The sequence below is a fragment of the Wolffia australiana genome, chromosome 4 (assembly GCF_029677425.1).
Source record: "Wolffia australiana isolate 7733 chromosome 4, ASM2967742v1".
NCBI classification, from domain to species: Eukaryota; Viridiplantae; Streptophyta; class Magnoliopsida; order Alismatales; family Araceae; genus Wolffia; species Wolffia australiana.
In genome coordinates, this window is record NC_135838.1 from 595,909 (window position 1) to 615,000 (window position 19,092).

The following is a 19,092-nucleotide window of genomic DNA, read 5'->3' on the forward strand; positions in this document are numbered from 1 at the left end:
TAGGCTGAAACAAACTTATCCCATTCCATTTTATGATATTAATTATAATTATGAACACTTTTAATTCATTTAGTTTTATTTTATCATCTAATCATCACCCTCCACATATCATTGACAAAAGAATGCATTGGCAAAATTATTTAATGAAAATTTTGAATCATAATTATTGCACTGGTTAAAGTACTTCATCATGGATATTAAAAATTTTATTTTATTTTTGTTGTTCTTGGGCTCAGCCATGCAACAGCATTTCCTTAGACCAAATGAGATTAGACTTGGGCTATCAAGTCCAGTATGCCTACTAGGCCAGCTTTTCCAGTTATAAGCCACTACTTGGCATCAGCCCATTGGGCCAAAATTTAGTGACCCAAGAATCACCTTAAAAGATTGGACTAGGAATATTTTTGAAGAGTGAATGTGTAATGCTGCCTAATCAAAATGCATTATACACTTCGATCAAGAGGTCCCATTCAAATCAGTCCCTTTGTGGATCATTTTAGTCCATCTTGGCTGCATTCACCCAATATGCCGCTAACAAACTCGACCTTGCCCAAATAAGCCCTAATTACCCTCATGACATGACTTACTTGTGTCCTAATTTTGCTCAAAATTATTATTTCATTTATCATTTTAGGAATGGTGACATATTTGAAAAATAGAGCTCTGTGAGTGCTTGCAAGCTGGCTTATGAATCTTACAGACTTATCGGAGGGGTTTCCTAGAGTTTTGTGTAGTCTTCCTTTTAAAATCATCTCTCATTTGGTTGGGACCCCTTACCATCCTTAACGTTCAAAGCAGATTCTACCTCTTTGTATTTTTACGACTTCTGAGTGAATTATGGTGTCTACTGTACTTTAGCACACATCACTGACATCCCAAAGGGAAGATCTTCCCCAAGAATTGTTGGAGAAATGCTGACAAGATATTTAACTATGAGTACTATGCATACATGTAGTTGACAGGTACTCTATCAGTAATTTTTACAGGTTAATGACTTAGCCTTCAAAAAGTATAATGGGACCTATGGGTGAAGACCAACCTTCTAAATCAGTCACGATCATAGTACAACCCCAGATAGGTGGCCTACTGTAATGTCAAGATAATTGTCTTCTATTAAGGTTGATTTATAATACATCTTTACTCTTTCTTCTTTTTCTCATCTCTCCTATATCCCATTTGTATTCAAATGTGTCCTTCTGATTTTCAACTTCTTGGTTTACTTGATTTGGATTTGGTTAGAAGGGTGAAAACCATGGCCAATTTGACCCTAATTTGTTTGATGCCCAATATCTGCTACACTTGAAAACCTAATCTAGGTAAAATTTAGGCCAAGTTTGAAATCAATTTTGAAGTCAAGTTTAGAAACAAGCGAGACTTGAAATATCTGTGGGCTCACCTGGAAGACTGTGGTACACAAATATTGAGGTTGGACTGAGCCAAAGGTTCTTAATTTATAAAATTCATCTTTCACTTGGAACTTCTTACAATGATGAAGTTAAACAAGACACCTTCTCAGCCTCTTTCAGTGTCATCTCTCGATGCATTTTCTCTCTCCACCCTTAATGCTCACCACTCTGCCTTGCCACAATTGGTGGCCATTCATCCTAGCCACTAGCAGCCGAACCTCATGGCCTCTAAATTTTTTGCTAGCAACACTCTGCCATTTGGAAACCTTGTTGTTCTCTGTTTAGCTTCCCATCACTCAGCTGCTCAAATTAATATGCTATAAAAAATCTTACTTAAGTACATGAGTATGTAATCATTTCTTCATTATTCGGCTGTTAAATCTGGCGCTTGTTTAGTAGACCGCTCCCTAAGTCGCGCCTTCTGCTCATCACGCTGCTGAACCTCTGAAAGTTACTACAAGTAAGCCAAGTTCATGCTGAACTTCTTGCAGAATCTGTCTCGTCTTACTTCAGACGAAGCTTAACATCTGTAGGTATTCAGGTAAGAAGACTCCTTTGAAGTTCAACCACTACATATTTGAACATGCAGTCCCACATATCTTCATCACATTTATTTATATGCTGCTGGGTGTCCATCCAAATATGCTATTTGATAACTAGCTCACCACATTCACAAGTTTAATAACTTACTTATAAGTGCCTACGCTATGCATATAATGTGTCTTTCAATCTCATTCATGAGTTATCATACTTATTTTGACAACAGTCACATGCCGCCAGATATCTTACATCATACATACTAACACGGTTAGTGTTGCAGCACAGACTAGATGCCAAGGTCATCACTTCAGATATTCAAAGTTTAGTTGTAAGTTTCAAAGTGATAATGAGAGAGGAGTTGGAAGGGCAAAGAAGAGAACTATGATATGTTTTTATTTCCATGAGAATGCTCAAAGGGCCAATGGCAAGGGCACCACCACATCTTAATTCCCTTACCTCTACTCCCCCTTTTGGCCCACCTTTTTCCCTTCTTTTTTCTTGGTGAATGCAGATTTCATGTCTATGACCCATTTGTGTGATGTGCTGGGACAGAAGTACCCAAGCCACCCAATTATTAGGGTGCCAGCTAGGTGGACATCGGCACGTTCCCTGCATGCACCACTGCACACGCCACGCCAAACCTCACACAGATGTGCGTGCAGTGATGCAGTCTCACAGTGTGCAGGGAGCCCACTGCTGACTCCCAACCCTTAAGTTTGTTATTATATAAACTTCTTATTTGTGTTAGAACTATTTTCTCGGCGAAATCAAAGAAAATGGATGTTCCATAATTTAATGATTCAAGCCATTTCTCGGCGAAATAAGGGATATATCTTAAACGTCTATCAATCTTGTCGGAATTCAGAAGAATGATAATTAGGACAGTAGGTAGAGTAGATTATTTGGAGTAATTCACTCTCCACAATCGACATGATAACCATCGAAGATAACAGTGAAAGGTAAACATATTACATGATTAATAAATAGAGACATAACACTTGGTGATATCAAAACATGGTTGGAATATTATTATGAATACAAGGTGGTATGAGGATAAATTGAACATAAACTAGATAACTAGATAATTACAAACTAGATAATTAACAATTGAACATGTGATGTACAATTGTTATGATAATTAGTAGATGTGACTCAATCTAAGTTAAAACAAGGTTAGGATGAAATACAAATGGCCAGGATTTAACGTAGATATGATAAAGTTAAATATGATTAAATCCAGATATCTTTGTTACAACATTACTATTTTATAAATATGAACCAATGTGTACTCTCATGATTTACAGAGTAACAGTCTCAGTAACGGTCTAAAGTTTTCATCTTTCTCTCCTCTTTTTATTTTTCTTGAATTCTCCATGTATTCTTCTTTAATTAGTACATGGTATTAGAGAAATATATCTGCAATATCTGACAAATATTCCACCTTTAACTCTGAAAATCAAGTTTTTATGGCTGCCTCTGGACAAGTCTCAATGATCATTCGTATAATAATGATGTTGTCTCTTATGGTCATAAATGAAACCTAAAGGTCTTGCAAAATCTCTTCATGGATATGATCTGATTATTGAAGAGGATTATCCTACAATTTATGTAACGGATCCACATGGATATGAAATTGAGAATCCAAATTCCAACATCATAAGGAAATTATATCAACAATATTTTTGTTTCTTCCATTCATTAGTAAGGCAAAATAACCAAAACGAGCTTAGAAAAACTGTAACATACATTCTCTAGAAGAAAAAAAATCAAGAATCATGGAGCCACATCATCAATTTCATAACATTAATAAATTTACAATGCATAAATTGAGCATGTGAATGGTTTCAAATCTATAGTTTAGTCATTGGGATTATCCGATCTGTAGATCAGCGAAGTTCTTATGATATTTAACTTTTTAAGAGTTATTGGCTCAGAATGTGCAGAGTTCTTATTAGTATACATGTATATATTAAGCATTTGAAATTTGAAGATATTGTGGTCAATCTCAAGGCAGATGATGCATATTTACCATGCCAGCAAATAATAAATGCAAATGACTTCCCTTCAACGAAGAACAATATGAAAATCAAGGGTAACAGACACATAATTTTGCTCAATGCTGAGATGGCTATCAGATCAGAGGTTACTACCAGAGCCGTGGGCAGGGAAGAGGCAGAAATAACAAATTTTGGCATCCATGCCCAATATGCTCCCAATTTCGATACAAAACCAAATAATTCCATGAACGATTCACGAGAAACTTATAATAATTTATAGTTCAACTGATTTCATGAATAAGCTTGACGTGGTGGTGATCTCTGAAGATTATTCAGACCTGAGGTGATCGCGTCCAGATTCGTAGCCAGCCCTACGCGTAGCTCGAGCCGACGTGAAGAACCGACACTTCCACTATCAGGTTTGAAGCACCATTCGCGTCGTCTTGGAGCGTACCGTGTCATCTTTATGTTCTTTTCCTTTTTTTTCTCGTCATCTTTTGGATTGTCGGGAGGCCCCTCCTGGGTGAGTACCGGCCTCCCCCTCATACGTGTTTGTTATGTACATGTTCTAATTGTGCCTTTTAAGGGGAGAGAAGAGTCCACATAAACTCTTCTTTTCCCATAAAAGACCCCTTTTAAGGGGAACCCAATAAGCCCCCTCTTAAAAAAGGGCCCATTAGTCTTCCCCTCCAACTGCCACTACTTCATTATAAGTAGTGGGAGAAGGGTGAACGTGGAGGCAGGTCTTTGTTAAAGAAAAAACCAGATCTTCTTTCCGTTCATAGCAGTTATTGAATTTTCATTTTGAAAAGTTTGTTCTTGCTATATTTCCTTCTATTGAGAGAAGATGAAGAAGATTTCGTAGAAGAAGAATCAGGAATCGCAGAAGAAGAAGAATTCATCAAAGAAGAAGAAGACGTCGACGATGAAGAAGAAGAAAAGATTGTAGGAGAAAATCGAAGAAGAAGACATCGACACCCTAGCAAAATTCCAGTCTCCCGGGGTTGAATCTTAAGAGACGCTTCTTCGACTCACCGAACGAAAGATCTATCTTTTTTTCCATTTGAACGACACCATTCGGAACGTTTTGCATTCACGGCCAAAAAATATCTGTTTCACCATGGATTACCGTGCCTCTTTCAAGAATCACGACAAGGGGTTACACATTGTCGTACTCTCAAATTGATCCTCGGTGCCAGGCGAACAATCCCGATGGTCAAATTCTGCTGATTGTCTTCTCCCAAATACTCATTGAAGCCCACTCTAATCGTCAAAAAGAAAGAATCCAAGGGAGTCTCGCCACAATCCACAGTTGTGGATCGGCTCACCACTGGAAACCATTCTATTTGTCAGTCTCTACCTATTCCTCTACGGTGAATACGAGCCAAGAACGACTTTGGGGGGGGGAATCTATAGTGAAAAAACCTATGAGGAGGTCGCATCAAATCCCTCCGGATCCTATCCCCAATTGTCCTAACTCCCAGAAATTGCATAAGGTGACTACTATCGCGGTGGGCTATGTTCTTTCTCTACACGAGGAGATTGCTCGGCCTGACATTAAAGCCCCATGTCAGTAGTTGACCACCAGCTCATTTGATCCTCATCACATGAGGATCTTCAAGTTCTCCACTACTGTTTGACCTACTCAATCATGAACAAAATCCTCATCACATGTGGTCGCTGGCATCAGCTTGGGCCCTCGATTTGTTACACAAGTCTGTGCAGATTACTCCTTGCCACTACCACTAGATCACTACTTGCCGGTATGCCCTGTCATCCATATCACCCTCAGCTGCAGGTTTGTCCATTCTCTGTTATTCTTAGTGTTAATTATTACTTTCAGTGCTGATTTCCCAATTTCTCATCACCAATAGAGAGTTCCACACATTTTATAGGATTGGGCTCCATAATTGTGATTAGTAAGGTTTTCTTGACGGTGTCGGATTTGGTTGGTTATCAACGGGGGTGTGGCCACCTTTTGGGCATCAAACATTCCTCACCTTGTCAGTTTTTGAACTAACCCTATGGGTCACTGGGAGCTTGATCGTGACATAACCTGTCCGGTGTTGATGATTGGATATGCCTCAGATCTTCTGGTTTCCCTCGTACTACTCGTTAAATTCTCTTAAATATACGCAACACTACAATGCATCACATCGTATTCTTTGTTCAAATTTCGGTGGTGTAACACGAGCCGTCCGAACCCGGTCGTCATTTTACATCGTGAGGTCTACCAACTATCAATTAATAGATCATGGTATCTTGAAAGTTGTGCAACTCACCATGTTGTTTCAGATCAATGTGTCATAATGTACCGACAAATTATCAAGGAAATCACTATCTTCAACTGGGTAATGATACAGTTTGAAATTTTTTATCTATTGGGATTCTCATATTGCGAATCATGTCATGAATCTTTGTTAGATAAAGTAATTCAGGTTCCTGAAATAATGAAAACATTTATCAGTTCATTAATATATATATAAATGATGTCAATGCTGAAGTATAAGAAACCAATACAACCCTACTCCAATGATGGTCTCTATTACCTGGAACCTCATATGTGCATACAAAAACATTCATTGTCGAAAAAGCTTCACCAGATTTTTGGCACACACACCACAACCTTCTTCAATTTTGAATTCATCAACATGCCATAGGAAATTAGGTCTACTTGTCCAACACCTACATTACCTGTGTGAAACATGATCTACTTCTAAATCTCATAAAGTTCACTTGTTTCCTACATACGATAGTTTGAGTAAATCCATTCTGATATAGGGACATCATCATATGGTTTATTTCCCCCTTTATTTTCATATTATGCTATTTTTGTTGGTGATTTCAGTAAGTATACTTGTCTTAATTACCGCAAAAGGAAGAGTTATTTTTTGGTCAGTGTTTATTGAGATCCAAAAATGAGTGGAAATAACCATCCACTAAAATTAAATATTTCTAATGGTGGGGGGGTCTATCAATATCATTGTTCATTTCGCAAAACGCGAGTTATTGTTTATTGGGTCTCTTGTCCACACACCCAAGAACAAAATGACATATAAAAAGCAAACATACACACCTTTTGTTGCATTCTTATCAACATAATGATAACAAATACTCCTAAAAACAAGTTACCATATGAAATTCTCTTTAAAATAACACCTGATTATACATTGTTGAATTTTTTTAATTTCTATGTTACCCATAAATTGAGACCTTATGTAAAAAAAATTAAATACCGTATTGGGAAACTGCTTATTCAGGGGATATATATCAATTCATATTGGTTAAAGATGTATTTCTCAACAATTGATCAATTTTGTATTTCAGTGCTATTGTTTTTTTATGAAAAACCTTTATGGTTTCACTAATTTCAGAGGCTGATGAAACCTTTGGTTTACTTGGATCTCATCCAAATACTACAACTAGAAGTATTGAAAATAGGTCAGAATAATAGATAGCTCATGTGATTCTTCTAACACACAGAAAAATGACAAGTTAATTTCTGATATTTTATAAAAATGGGATGAATTTTTCTAATCTCTAGACACTTCTGATGATCGATAAATAAATATATTTAATAAGATTTGAAAATATTTTTAATTTTTAGTCATCTGAGAATAAATAATTAGATGTAAATATCTCTAGAACACTAGATATACTCCCAAAACATGGAATTATTCTTATAATAAAAATGTAAGAATTTACTTACAAGGTGTAAATCTGAAAAAGTACCAGTATAATCATATATACAAATTTCTAAAAAAGCAATAAAATATTACTTACCTAGTAGTAAAACTTCTGATGATCTTGTATCTTACTACAACAATTTCAATTTCTACAGAAATCACCTAATTTACAGTATCTATGAAAAGAAAGTTTAATCCAATGATTCAAAATCAAATGTTGTCATTTATTCCAAAATCTGAATTTTCACGTAATAGGGTGAAAATGGGTTAAAAATGAAAACAAAAACATATAAAGGAGAGTGATAAATACAAAGGCAGACTAATGGTAAAGTGATACAATCAACAATAAGCTTTTGATCTTTTTGCAGCATTTAGTGCCATCATTAATCATGTTCAAACTAGATTGATTTGTCATATTTGTTAGTCAGAAGCAGAAAATTCAACAGTTATATGTTTTTAAAATTCTTTACATGGAACTATGATATAAACAATAGATATGGAAAAAGCACAGGGATATTAAAATCCTAATTATGTGACTACTTTTTTTACATAAATAATCAATTTATAGTTTGAAACAAGCTTGTAGACCTTGATTAAATAAAGTAGCTTACTATATTCAAATCTTTGGTTTTAGTTTTTCAAAGATAATGCTCGATTATTTTTAAAATATTTTGGCATTAATCCTATTTCATTGACAAAATTTTGATTATTTATTCCAACTTGTGTGAAATTAAAATTTTATCAAATAGTTAACATGATAAATTTACTATCCAAGATGCTGGAACTACATATTATTTTTTAAGTTGGATTAGTTAGGCATGAGAAATGATATAGTTTTTACACTAAATATATATCTATTATTTATTACATTGTGCTAATATGGAAAAAAATAAATAGTATCGAATCCAAGTTGGTTCTAATTCCCTCAACTAATAACAACAATTCGATTGATGAATGACATCAATAAAGTATAGTCTAAGGGATCAATACGTAACACTTCAAATAAGTATAGTTTCAATGATTTCGTTGTCTTTGTGCATGAAAATAAATGCATAGTCCAAACATAGACAATTGGAAAACATTGAAACATTTGATGCATTATCTTAAAGGGAACATTGTCTTCCCAAATAGTTGGACTTGACATTGGTACTGCCAATATTGACTCCGCAAACGATATGACTTATTTTAAGACTAGAAAGTTGGGTTTGAGGGCCTTGATTTTGATGAAAATTTAGAAAGATTAGTGGTGCAAGGTTGATAACAAAATCACGACATTAACTTAAACATTGAATTGAAATTCCTAGGCACAAATCATCCATGATTCATTTGATCCTCGAGTGAGTTGTATTTGAGATTCTCATGTGTGCAGCCTCTAGATGTATCCATGCGGTCAATGGCACATTGATCTCCTCCCTCATCATGACGAATTCTGTTCACGCTTAGTCTTCATCATAACAAATTCTAACTGCATCGATAATGGAAAGGAGCTAAGAGGAGAAGGGAGACTAAGGGGAAGAGCCATGCAAATTTCTCGTCTATGTGAATTTCATTCAAGGCATTCCCCTATTTACACTAAGTTGATATTTTTCAAGAAAACTCCCAATATGAAGTCTATCTTCCGACATCCAAAAGACCATTTGCACGTGACCCTCTAGGTTCATGTATCAGTTTACTTGACAACTTTAGTGGACAAATAACTTTTATTGGCCTTATAAATTAATTAACTCTATCATCATATAGATGAATTAACATTAGATTTGATTAACCCAATCAGACTCGCTTCCACAAGCGAAGAGGATGATGATGCCTCCATATTTGAGGACTCAGATACAAACACCCTGCCACCTCCTGGACATCACTCCGATACTCCTCACACTCGTCGCATATATAATACCCGATCGAGGGTGCGTCACGAAAGACGATAGTAGTATGATTCCTACTCTCATCTGGAATTGTCAAGGGATTGGCAACCCTCTTACCTAGTCTCGCCTCCTGTCCCTCATAAATAAGCAGAAACTAGGAATAGTTGGGCTCATTGAACTGATGAGTACACTGGATAGCACTCACTCCATTATGAGGAAACTCAGAATGGATGATGTCTATTGTCTCTCATATAATAAGGTCTGGTTATTTTGGACATGATGCTATTCTTTGGAGTTCCTTGGCGCAAGGTCTTGGTATGTCACCTTTACCGTTAATTCCTCCTTGACACCTTATACACTCACAGTAGTCTATGCCTCAGATCGATACCTCGAGATAGAGGCCTTATGGGAAGAACTTGTCCATCATATACACACCCATCCGCGTCTTGTTGATCACTCGCGGTTTATAGCAGGGGATCTCAACTGCGTATGAAGGAGGACGGCCGCCCAGGTTGAGATTTATGCAAGCGTTCAATGAGTTTCTTCATCAGGCTTTGCAAGTGGAACACCCACTATAGGTGAGAGATGGACATAGTGCAATGAGCGTCAAGCAGACGCGTGTATGTACGAGCGACTCGATTGTTGCTTTACTAATGATATTGCACTAGTGCACTGCACTATCACGATTGAGCTCTTACCAAGACATTACTCGGACCACTCACCAATCCTCATTCACCCAGGCACAAACACTCGAGTTCGTTGTTCCCCATTTCGATACCAAGCTATGTTGTTGGAGCATAAATACTTTCATCATTTTGTGCAGAGCCACTAGCACGGAACGATCTCCATGTGGCCTATGGAGAATTTCAGTTATCGACTACAGAACATTAAGTTCCACTTCAAATGGTGGAATCGACATGTATTCGAAGACGTGCACGCCTTAGTTGAAGCACTCAAAATGGAGCTAGCTGCTATTGAGAGACAACTACAAGATGGTTGGACAGGCGAAGCGAGTGAGCGACAGCTTAGGCTATGTGAGAAGCTTGAGGATGCGATGCGATATAGGAGATTTTCCGTCTCCAGAAATCACATATCCAATGGCTGTAAGAAGGTGATAGAAACACATGTTTCTTTCACGCTTCAATTCACCACAAAGTGCGTCCTAATAATACGACCCTATAAGTGATGTATAGTTAGGACCCCGCCTAGCTAGCGACTGCTGGTGTTGAATATTATAGCTTGCTCCTTGCCTCACAACCAAGTGACATGGGTGAGGATCTACTCGCCACCATCCCTCACTTGGTGACCAACCAGGAAAACGCATCACTCACAGCCCTTCCTACGCGAATAGAGATCAAGGAGGTAGTATTTTCCTTGGGTAGGAATAGGGCTCCGGGACCAGATGAATTTCTAGCAGAATTCTATATCACAAGTTGGGATATCGTAGGCACAAACTTGATGCTTGACATCAAGGAGATCTTTACACGCAAAGACCTACCTCGAAGTTGGAAATCCACTTTCTTGGTGCTAATCCCAACAGTGGGCAGCCCAACTTCATTTAGAGATTTTCTCCCTATTCGTCTTTGTAATGTATGCTATAAAGTTGCATCCAAGATGACTACAAATTGACTCGAGACCTTCCTTGATAGACTTATCTCACCTGAGCAGTGCAATTTTGTCAAGGGTCGACAAATCCAAGACAGTGTCATGCTCGTTCACGAGTTAGCCCAGTGACTAGACACTCATATCTGAGGCTTGAATGTCATCATCAAATTGAATATGGAGAAGGCTTTTGATCGAGTCGAGTTGACTTTCCTTACCTAAGTGCTATGTCGCTTTAGGTTCACCGATGAATTCATCGCTCTTGTGGATGCATGCATTAGTGAGAATCATTTCTCTCTTTTGATGGACAGAAACTCCACAGGTTTTTTTCACGACCATGAGAGGTCTACGAAAAGGTGATCCCATCTCTCCCACCCTTTTTATATTGATGGAGAAGGTCTTTTTTCGATCGCTCACATGAGCGATCGCCCGCGGTCTCATCCAACCATATTTTACGAGAAGGGGATGTGCGATCCTCTTGCACACTCTATTTGCAAATGATGCCATTATTTTCCTCAATGGATCTAAAAAATCCATTAAGGAACTTATGAGTGTCCTCACTACATACGAGAGGGCTTCTAGCCATCTCATCAATGCCTCTAAGAGCAGCTTTATAGTCGGTCTATTCACAATAGTAAAGTGCTCTCAAATTATCCAACACTATACTAGGTACCAACAAGGATGCCTCCCTTTCGACTATCTTGGATGCCCTATTTTTCTCGGATGTGCGAGGCATCATTATTTTAATGCCTTGCTGGCCAAATTGAGAAAGAAACTAGAGGGATGGAAACTTCGTTTTCTATCCCCTAGAGGCACATCCAACATATTCGACACATCCTCATGAGTATTCTGCTGCATACCCTTGCGGTCCATTCACGTTTCTTATCGTCTTATCACCTCGAGGGAGAGAGTCACCACCATTGGGTTTCTTGGGAGAAAGTTTATCGGCCGACGGACGAGGTAGGTCTAGGGATTAGACGTCTTTCGGGCATCCAAGACATGCTTCAAAAGAAGCTTGTGTGGCGTATGCATACCACGCACTCCCCATTGGAAAGATTCATCTCATGGAAGTATGACTAGTGGGTGAGTAGTGAGATGGATATCTAGGCCATCTCAGGTGGCAGACTTGGCAGGGACATTGGACTGAGATAGCCACGGTCACACGTTGGCATGTCGGTCAAGGCAAGATTAAGGCCTAGTATGATACATGGCTCACTAACGCACCCCTAGCCCGTCACCCCACTTCGAGCGCCATCACCTTAGATTGATCGTGGCGCAACTACTCCTAGGCGACACAAGCCACCTTTGTGAGCAACATGGCCTTTCCATCGACCTGTTACCCCCAAGCCCTGAGTACTCCTATCGTGCCCACTCAAGATCATCCTATTTGGATGCTTACCCTTGATGGGTCATTCTCTTGGTGCTCTTCTTGGGAGCATTTTCGTGAGAAATACCCTGCCCAGCACAAGGGTCGCCAAACCTGATATCCGGCGATCATTATTCGTCCCTCCTTCCTCTGAAAACTTTTGCATCGTGGCCTCCCGAGTGATGATCGACTGACCCGTATCGACCAATATCTCTGTTCGCGTTGCCATTGTTGCCCCACATCACCCCAGGTTGAGACTATAAAGCACCTTTTCTTCCATAGTGAGACAACTCTGGCTTGTTGGCGCCAATTCATACACCATTGGTGTCCACTTATTGGTACCTACTCTACTATGACATTTTTAGAGTGTTTTGGCAAGATGTATCTCTCACCAACACGCTCCAAACGAAGCCTCCTCCTACACGTCACTATAGCTTACTTACTATGGGAGATTTGGAAAGGACAAAATTCTTCTTGTTTTGAAGGAACTCCCATGTGCGACTTGGATATCATGCTACAAGTCAAGCAATGGATACGGTGTACACATCAACTTTTACCACCTCGTGCACGCAACACAGCCCTAGCCTGTGACCTCCTTTGATCTTGGAGTATCCGGGTGACCCTCGCCCCCATCAGCATTTGGCTACAGATTGTTCGTTGGCACCCATCGCCAATCAGCATCCTCAAGCTAAATGTGGATGGTGCGGCTAAAGGGAACCCAGGGCAAGCAGGGGGAGGTGGTATCCTATGGGATCATATAGGGAGTATTATATTTGCTTTCTCCTCTTTTTATGACATACAAACGAATACAATAGCTGAGGCTATGGCGATACGTGATGGTTTACTCCTATGCATAGGAACAAACTTTCATCATATCGTCGTAGAATCAGACTCACAGGTATTAGTTGACATGCTTCGTGTAGGAAAATGCTCCCAGTGGCTACTGCAACGCGTATGGCAGGACATCATGCGATGCTGCCCCCTCACAACTAGTATTCGTCACCAGATACGTGAGGGAAATCAGACAATAGATGCCCTTACCAAGAACGCGGTACACACACAAACCCCTTCCTCCCTTTTCTTTTCTTTGCAGATACTCCCTCAAACAGCTCGTGGATGCTATCGTCTTTAATGCCTCAGCTTGCCGACCCTTCGTACGCGACGCACACTATCGAAGGAAGGCCTGGGGGAGTGGCGGATAGCATGAAGTGCTGGAGGCGATAGAGCTCGCCCTCTCGCTTGATAGTTCGTCAAGTCGTGCACCTCCACGGCGACATCTGCGAATGGTGGGGCGGACTACACACTCTACTTTTGCATTGCGATAAGGGCTCCCCCAACTCCTACTAGTACGAGTGACCATTTCTCAGCCTTCACTAGGTGACACCTATGTACTTTTCCCTTCTTGCAACATGGGCATGTGCAAGTAGGGTCTGTGTATAATTGGGACATGTACCTTCGCTCCACACCTAAAAACGATGAAAACACTACATTTTAACAATAAACACCCCTTGGGTGGTGTCCAAGGCACAGATGGATCAGTCTACGGGCATAATCGCAATGCTGGACGTTCCTGGCAACGTGATTTTGCCAGTAAAAAAAGATTTAACCCAATCAATATGTCGATTATCTAGCCATGGGGTGCTAGGTACACCTCGTGCTTTATAATATACAAAGGAGTGTGTATCGGTTTACTCATGGAACTCGTCTATCATTGGTTACTGTACATGTGTAGCCTCTCATCCATTTAATTCTCCTAGGAAAATATAGTTTATGGTCAAATACCAAATCCTAATCAATCATCTGAGTTAGTATTGATGCATTTACAAATCATTAGAGAACTCTTTCATGATATTTGATTGTCTTTGCCAATGACTTCATCTAATCATCTTCCTTGAGTTGTCTCCTCTGATACTGAGGGTGGACGATACCATCTTGACCACTCAATTATCTTCATGAACTTCTTGATCCATCTAAATTAATATTGTTTATAATCCCACGATTAGGAACTCGTAGTTCATAGTCAAAGTACAACTATCTGTCCACAAGATGTCTTTGGTTTTTCAAGTTTAAGGACAACTTAGACAACCATGATGTGAATCAACTTGATTGACAGTTTGGTATGATACCATTCAGGGATTCGTATGAATCAATTCACTGATCTCTTTTTGCTAAAGAACACCTGCTAAAAATCCTTCGTGTCTCCATACTAATGTCTATATGACCAGCCATACACATCATATCAATAAGGCTAGATAATCCTATTCTATCCGGATACTTCAATGCCCTTCTCGAGTATCCTACCAATATTAATATTTAGAATACTTTTGTGGAGACTAGTGATATTCATATTACTATCTCATCATAATTCACTAATTGGGTTCAGGCATTCATGGACTTCAATTTAAACATCACATGAGCACTATAATGAATACATTATATTGATGAATATGGAGCGAGATAAGAAATGTGTGATTGGCTTGTCGTCTATATATATATATATATATATTGCTTGTCAGATATATATACAAATATTGAATCATATATATATCTAACACTTATGTATTACAAATTAACACATACGATATACTCGTGGGGAACTAATAAATATGATTTAATCTATTACAACATAGGATGAAATATAGATGACCAAGATTTAATCTAAATTGGATAAAGGTATGTACTTAGGTTCAGATATACATAAGTGTTGGACTGAAGAACTCTCTCACGATAAAGCTCTCATTCGGGCTCTATTAGCTAGTGTTTTTGGAAATGAAAGCTTAACCCATTTCACTTAGCTCCCATAGTCTTATGGGGTTACATGGTGGGCCAAATAACTAAATGGGTCGTGTACACATACAAGTAGAAGGTACTTAAGAAAATAGAAGTATGGAAAAAAGGACATAAAAGAAATTGAGATGCTGACGAGGACCCTTGTTGACACCCCATCTCTAGCTAGTTGTACGGCCCCTAACTAAGCGGCATTCCTTGCCCAGACGCATGCCATTTATTGGGAGGTCATGTCCGCATTTTAGGCTCACGACATTAAAGGGCTGAGTCATTATGGGTAGCGATGCCCAAACACCTGATCTTTCAGGCCATTGCCTCCGTACGTGGTGATACACTACAGACATGCGCTTGCCCATCCACGCCCAAGGCGGGACAGATCAGGTAAAGTCTACGTGTGCTGGGCGCGCGGGCTGACAGACGTGTGCGCGCGTGCGCCAAGCACCGCCCGCCAGGGCCAAGCGCCACACGTAGGTGCCAACGCGACACGCGAGCGCCAAGCACCGTGCGGGAGCAGGAAGTGCTATGCGCGGGTGTGGGACGCGCAAGCCGGGCGGCATGCCGCAGGTGCAGCGCGCGGAGTTGAGCGGGGTGCCGCGCAGTGGCCACGCAAGCAATGCGTGCATTGCGTGTGCGGGGTGCGAGGTAGGGAGACATCCCGCCAGGAGACTAAGGCATGTGGCACACTGAGAGCACCGAGATAGCACAGAGGGCGCGTAGCGCTCCCGCGGGTAGTGCTGGGTGCGCAGTGCCCAGCTTGGGGCGCCAAATGCGGCGGCATCGCGTGGACTGCGCACAAAGATGTTGACACGGGTGCTGGTGGCATGTGTGATAGCCATGCCCGCGGGCGCGCAGCGCCCGACTTGGGGCACTTGTGTAGCAGTAGAACGGGCATGCGCGTGCGGAGCGGCGGCCTTAAGGCGGTGTGGCGACACTACCCTGGTGCAAGACGCCTCGTCTCGTTCGTTGTATCATCCCTTGTCTTCCCCATGTAATGATCTCAATGATGATGTACTCTTTTATGATATTAATGCAATGGCCCTATTCCCTAACGGGTTGCGTTCCCACCATCTCCTCTAACCCCTTCTATGCGATCTTAAGCATTTGCAAAGACTTTTGCTTCAAGAGATCAAGGCTGCTCAATGTTTTGCTCCGAGCACTGAGGCCGGCACATGCCAGATTCGTGCAAGAGACCAAGCTCGTGATTTAACCATGTGACACTGGTGAATAGATTATTCTGATCCCAAGCTTGCTTTGTATATGATCAAACAATGTCCTCGTCAATCCTTTTGTAAAGACATCTGCAATTTATTAGCAGACCTGACTTGTGTAATTTGAACACGGCCCTTGTCAATTTTCTCCCTAATCCAATGCTTGTTTTTTAAATGTGCTTTTTTCTATCATGTAGAACAGGGTTATGGGCATATCTATTGTTGCTTTATTGTTTCAGTACAAGATCGTAGGCTTCTTTTGGTCCAGCCCAAGTTCGGTTAGAATATTCCTGATCCACAATGTCTCACTAATGGCTTTAACCAATGCTCTATATTCTCCCTCACCACTAGATAATGATATTTCATATTGCTTCTTACTCCTCTAGGCTATTAAATTTCCTCCCAGAAATGAGCAATAGCCTGATGTTGACCTCTTGTCTATCAGTGATCCTCCACAGTCAGCATCTGTGTATACTTCCACGTCTGCTCCTCCGTGACGTGGCCTACAGATATTACATGCTCCTCTTGTCTACAATATTCCATGGCCTACGGATCCCTTCAAATAAGCCAATACTTTATAGGGCAGCTTCTACGTTAGATTTCCTGGGGCTGTCCATGAATATACTCAATAGTCCAACTGTGAATGCTATGTCATGTCGAGTATGATTGAGGTAGATCAATTTTCCAATCAGCCTTTGATATTGCCCTTTGTCGACAAGGGTTCTTCCTCACAAATACCCAATTTCACATTGGGATTGATTGTCACATTTGTTGATAGAGGCTGGTGGCCGTGGCGTCCCGTGGGATGGTGTGGGCCCTTTGGGCGCCCATGACCGGCCGCGAGGGCCTTAGGTTGGCTACGAGCCCCCGTTTGGCCCCTAAGGGCGGCCTTGGGCAGCCCTTGGGCGGCCATGGGCACCCGTGGGTGGCCGACGTCGGTGCTGACTGCCCAAGGAGGCCTGAAAAAATGTCCTCTTGGACAATTTTTTTTTCCTCTTTTGATCCAAAGCACTCCAAACCTGGGTATGATACCACTACTGGGTTTGATGCTTTGGATTCGTCCATGGAAAACATGTTTCCATGGATGCGGAAGTGTGCTGATCAATTCATAATCGATCTTTAAAACATACATTGAAATTGAATGTACCTTTTGGGGAACTCGTTCCACCCTTGACTTTGTTGCTCTGAGGTCGTTCTGAAGCCTTTCATGCAACCGGACTCTAGAAGTATCCATGAGATCACTCAACACTTGGATCTCCACGTTTTCTTCTTCAACTCTTCTTGAAAATATATAAGATCTTCTCACCATGAAGACACTCTCCTTGGATGAGTGGAGAAGAGAGTGGAGAAAGGGAGGGGCTCTCAAATCTGTTTGGCCTGGGTGCTTTAAATGAGAGCCCTTTCCCTCTTTATATTTCACTTAAAGTTTTCTCAAAAACCCTTAAAATAAAACATATCCACTAATCCCCTTATGACCTTATGTGTGTGACCCTCCAGGCCCATGTGTCGTTGTAGTTAATAACTTTATGGTTCAATAATAATTATTAACCAACCTTATTAATTAACTATATCAACATATAGAGTAATTAAATAAGAATAGATATAACCCAATCGATAGGTTAAGTTTTCAGTCCGTGGGGTGCCAAGCTACACCTCATGCTTTAGAATATATAGAGTAGTGTTGAACTTTCTCATGGAAAGTTTACCGTTATCGATTACTGTATATGTATAATCCATCATCCGCGGGAGACTCTCGAACAACTTAAGAGTATGGTTTATTGTCAAACCCTAATCCACTATTCGATTAGTATTGATGTGTAATAGGGATCATTGGAAAATGCCTTCTCCAATATCCTCACTACCCTGGCCAGGGATTTTCTACATCGTCTTTCCTGAGTTAATCTCCTCTTATACTGAGGGTGCATGATCCCGTCTTAACCACTCAATTATCTTTCTTAAGCTTCTTACTACATCCGAGCTATGACTTGTTTGAATCCCATGATTGGAGGCTTGTAATTCATACTCAAAATGTAGTCGTCCATTCACTAGATGTCCTTGGTGTCTCAGGTCAGTAGATCACTTATACAATCATGACATGAATCAACCTGATTCTAATTGACGTTTAGATATAATACCATTTAGGGATTCGTACGGATCAATTTAGTGAACTCTTTCTCCAAAGATCACCCACTATCTATCCTTAGCCGCATTAATAGCCACATGATCAGCTATACTTATAGTATAAGTAGGATCAGCTAGTGCTATTCTATCCAAATAATTCGATGTCCATTTTGACTATCTGTCAAATATGAATATTTGGAATACATGTTTAAAGACTAGTGATCATTGTATTATGATCTCATCATAATTCTCTACGTCATTGCATGTATTCATGGACTTCATTATAAACATCACACGAAATAATAATGAACGTAAATATTTTATTTAATGAACTTAAACAAACATGGTGGTGTGATTGGCTTGATGGTCACATAAAATTCATCAGTAACTGCATATAGATCTCTTCATTCAAGTGACCATGGAGGAATGCATTCTTTACATCATACTGTAATAGTACCCAATTATAATTAGTTGCCAGTGAAATTAGAATACACACTGTAGTAAGTTTAGCAACTAG